Here is a 4,668-nt window from a genome sequence, read left to right on the forward strand (position 1 = left end):
GGTTGGCTCACAAAGAGTTTAAGAGATAAAATTAAAGCATCATAAATTTAAATTGACTGGTATGACAGGAGATTTAGAAGATCAAAAAGTGGTGAAACAGGAAATTCAAACATCAAAAATGAAGAATGAGAAAAGGTTAGCTGAAAATGTAAAAAATAACAGTATGGGTGTCTTTAAATACATTAATGGTAAACAAAATGTTATGATGGGAGTATGACCCTTGAAGGATGATAAAGTAAGGCTAGTATCTGATGGTTATGAGATGGCTGGGTTATTAAATTTTGCTTTTTCTTCTGTTTTTGCTAACAAAGAATTAAGCAGTATTCCACACCTTGAACAGTTGATAGATAGAAACAAGATTGGAAATGAGATCAAACAAGATGACTGCATTAATTTTGAGCTGGTTAAGAAAAAATTGGGAAGTTTAAAAAACAATAAGGCTCCTGGGCCAGATAATATTACCCCAAGGGTTTTGAAAGAGGTTAAACATTGGATATGTGAGTCACTTGCTACTATTTTTTGTCCTTCAGTAGTAGGCAGGTTCCAGAGGATTGAAAGTCAGCTAATGTAACTCCTCTTTTCAAGGGAGGCGATAAAAAGTATCCCAGTAATTATAGACCCATTAGTCTTACATCATTTGTGTGAAAGGTTTTGGAAAGTCTGATAAAAGATGCTTTACAAAGTCTAGAATTTTATTGGATAGTCAACATGGTTACACTAAAGGAAATTCTTGCCTTACAAATATTTTAACATTCTTTGAAAAGGTTACTACTTATATAGATGAGAGTAAGAGTGTAGATTTGGTGTATCTGGATTTACAAAAAGCATTTGACAAGGTGCCACATAAAAGGCTTGTAAAAACATTATTTCTGCAAGTGTGGAGAATAAGTTAGCAAATTGGATAGAAGAGTGGCTGGATGGAAGAAAGCAGAGGGTTGTTACAAATGGAGTTCAGTCAAACTGGATTAATGTCACAAGTGGGATACCTCAGGGCTCAGTCTTAGGACCTTTGCTCTGTTTGATTTATATCAATGATATAGATGAAGAAGTAGTCAATAAATTACTTAAATTTCCTGATGATATTAAGGTCTTGAGTGTTGCTAGCTGTGAAGAAGATGCTGCTGATTTACAAAAGGATTTAGATCATTTAGTGAGTTGGGCAAATAAATGGCAGATAGGTTTTATTTATAATAAATGAAAGATAATGCATGTGGGTTATCATAATTTGAATTATTAGTATAATTCGGATGGGAATAACTTTAATAGTGTTATGAAGGAAAGTGATCTTGGTGTAATAGTCGATCAGTCTCCAAAGCCACCCAAGCAGTGTGCTGTTTCTAGTGGTAGGGCAGATAGGATTTTAGGTTGTATCTACAGAAATATTGAATACTAGTGTAAAGAGGTTATAATTTTGTTGTTCAGGTCACTGGTTAGGCCACATTTGGAGTACTGTGTTCAAGTCTTGGGCTCCTTACCTTAGGAAAGACACTGAATTGTTGGAAAGGATTCAGAGAAGGGTTACTAGAATGGTGCCTGGGGGTTGTCATATGAGGAAAGATTAAGATCTATGAAATTGTTTTCTCTTGAAAAAAGAAGAGTTAGAGGAGAGCTGATTATGTTATGTACGTTATTTGTTCACATTTTATCATATATATAACAGTAGAAATGTACATCTTACAATACTTTATTACAAAATGCTTATTAATTTCAAAATGATCATAAAATGAATATATCTAAACACACTCCAATGGTAGAGAATTAATATATAACAGTATACAATTCTCTGTTCTTTGCTATTAATTCCAGATGATAAGAATCCTTAGATTTGGAAAAAGATTCAAATTAGTAACTCATATTTTTTTGTTTTTAATTTCCAAAGTTAAACACAGTTGAATGTAAAATCTGTTGTTTTCTCTTTCTTAACACTGTATGTTTGCTGGGCCTATTTGACCAACTTTTTTAACCACCTCAAAAACTGAGAACAAATCTAAGTTACTGTTTTTTCTTTATAGAATGACTGTAAATTGTTATAATCAATTACACACTATACAAATGTATATAGAAAACAACAAAAGTTAGTACTTTCCGAGGGTCTTGCACTTTTTGCTCGTGAAGTACTGAAGAACATTAACCCATTTTTGTATTACACTGGATTTTTATTTATTTTAAATATTTAATTTAGAACACAAAATATTAACATGCTACAAAAACACTCTCCTAAAACTGTAGAAACACACAAGCTTAACACTAAAAACCTCTATTACAAGCATCACAACTACAGAGATACCTGTTATGTGTTTTACAGTTCACATTCCTTATTCTGTAGTAATGTGCAGTTTTTGATTTCAGGTAAGAATGACACACGATCTGTTCCTTATTTTGCCTAGAGTGCATAATGTTTTAATGCTTTATTTCCTTCAGCATTACAATTTGATGATAATGCTAAAAATGGACAAAACTAACCACATATGTCATCACAAACTAAGTGCTAATTCTAAATAGTTTACTTCAGTAAGAAATATTTAGCTGCTACAAAGTATAATAAAAACAATCATTTTCACTCAATGTAATAAAATTTTCATTTTATTGGGCTACCTCGTTTAGCTTTGATTTATTTGTGACAATTCTTTATTTTAATCTAATATTTAATAACTTTAATATCCTAAAGTACTATAATACATATCATTGCTCTTTTAAATACCCAGTGAAAATAATTCAAAGTCTAGTCTTGTAAATTATTACAAGTTAGTTTATTTCTTCCTTTCACATTTCTACAAGCTTGAACACTTAAGGCCTAAGTTACAAATGACATTAACTAACATAAAACAGATCAACTTACACAGATCCAAATACTTCAAGAAAACACATGACTGATTCAACTATCTTGAAAAAACTTTACACTCTCTTAATTATATTCTTGACTATTTTTAAACACACCCAACTCTTGAAACAGTTAATTTTTTCCCAAACCCAATGACTTAATATATGTGTTTCCCTAACATTGCACAGAATGAAAATTAACAGGCCTATCTCCACAACACTGTACATCCTTTTGAGTTCCAAATCACAAAGTTTCATGTTTAAACATAAAACATTAAAAGAGAATGATGCTGAGATATACTAAGACCAATATTAGTAATGATTCCACAATTTTAATGAGTTCCCGGGATATTAACTAGTGGCAGTAGTGCAGAAATGAAGCATTTTCTGAGATCAATTCTGTGACTGTGAGAGCAATTACCTTGGAGTCTTCACAAAGTATAAAACACTATTTTAATATTAAAGTATCATTTCCTTCAACAATATAATTCTTCATGATATTTAATTAATTTAAAGGATTCTTCTGCAAGGCATTTTTCTTTACCTGAAACTGTGCAAGTTACCTCTGAAGAATGCATATAAACTTTATAAAATTAAAATGAGGCATTCTTCAGAGGTAAAGTTTTCATAGTTTTAAAATACTGGTACAGTGATTGCGTGGGAACCAGTCAATTACTGGACCTGGGCCCTCACAATAAGGTCTACCTATTTATAAAATTATATACGTGTAGCATTATACCATATGTTCTCACATACCCAAAGCTCTAGTTATTATGAATACTATTACAATGTAACTTGCAGATCTCGGAAACTCCATCAAAAAACAAACTTTAAAAAATTATTTGTTTTTCTTAAGTGAAAAGCTCATGAGCATTGCAACAGAAAAGCACTTTCATTGACAACTGCGTCTACAAAGAAATACTTCAAATTCAATAAAATAAAATCCTTTTTCTCATGGACGTTGAACATTATTGAATCTCAAGTATGAGTACATTGTTGATGAACTGTCAGACAATTCCGGAAAAGGCCGCAGGCCCAATAGACTTCTGTGGGAACTAGCAGTTAGTTATACCTGCTTAGAGAGCGGGCATTTCTGCTAGTTAATAAAAATATAGCTTAGCTTATATTTATACTTTAGGCCTAGGTGAAGTACGTTACGTGACGTGATACTGTATGATATATCAATTCATAACGATACTTAATGAATCGCTTAGTATTTTCAGTTATTATTGAATAATAATAACTATATTATTAACCAAATTAAACCAAAATATACATACCACGCTATTCCTCAAATATTATGTTACTAAGACGTAAATTTATTATATCACCAAAAGAAATATTACAAGCTGGTAAATCGAATAGAGCGCGCACTTTACAAACTGTTTCAAGTTGAAAAAAATATATACCAATTAATTAGAGCGATTCAAGAACCTAAGAATACTTAAAGTAATTAATATTTTCTCTAAGAAAATCAGGCAAATAATCGATTTTACCCTTTAAATCTATTAACAGATTGTAAGTGTATATATAATAAATATTTTTGTATCAAACTTTTTGAGTGGACAAGACAACCTGTTATGCTCTATTTATATACAGAACGGAAAAGAGAGTGAAAGAAAATATAAGCTAACCATTGTAAACATTTGAAAATAAAATTAATATTATTACTGCGGACTTACAACGCTAGAATCCAGGTTTCGATACCCGTGGTGAGAAGAGCACAATGTTGCGTCAGCGAGGTCACGTGACTAGTATCACGCCACCTCCTTCTAGAAATATCCTGTTCCTTCGTGAATTGTCGGGAGACTACTAGATTGGGGGTAGCCTGGTATATATAAGACGGTC

The 4,668-nt window shown here is 31.7% G+C and overlaps 2 protein-coding genes across 2 annotated transcripts in view; one reads left to right on the forward strand and one right to left on the reverse strand.

The window, feature by feature from the left end:
- The window catches only part of LOC106468349 (centromere/kinetochore protein zw10 homolog), a 19,878-nt gene extending 15,692 nt beyond the window's left edge, over window positions 1-4,186 (reverse strand). Inside the window, exon 1 of the mRNA XM_022396684.1 lies at window positions 4,101-4,186. The gene's annotated coding sequence lies outside the window, so the exon portion shown is untranslated. The remainder of the gene's footprint in view (window positions 1-4,100) is intronic.
- LOC106468350 (serine/threonine-protein phosphatase 5-like) overlaps window positions 1-4,668 on the forward strand; it is a 56,921-nt gene that overhangs the window by 1,576 nt on the left and 50,677 nt on the right. The gene's annotated exons all lie outside the window — the stretch shown is intronic.

Source organism: Limulus polyphemus, unplaced genomic scaffold (genome assembly GCF_000517525.1).
Source record: "Limulus polyphemus unplaced genomic scaffold, Limulus_polyphemus-2.1.2 Scaffold2975, whole genome shotgun sequence".
Classification (NCBI taxonomy): Eukaryota; Metazoa; Arthropoda; class Merostomata; order Xiphosura; family Limulidae; genus Limulus; species Limulus polyphemus.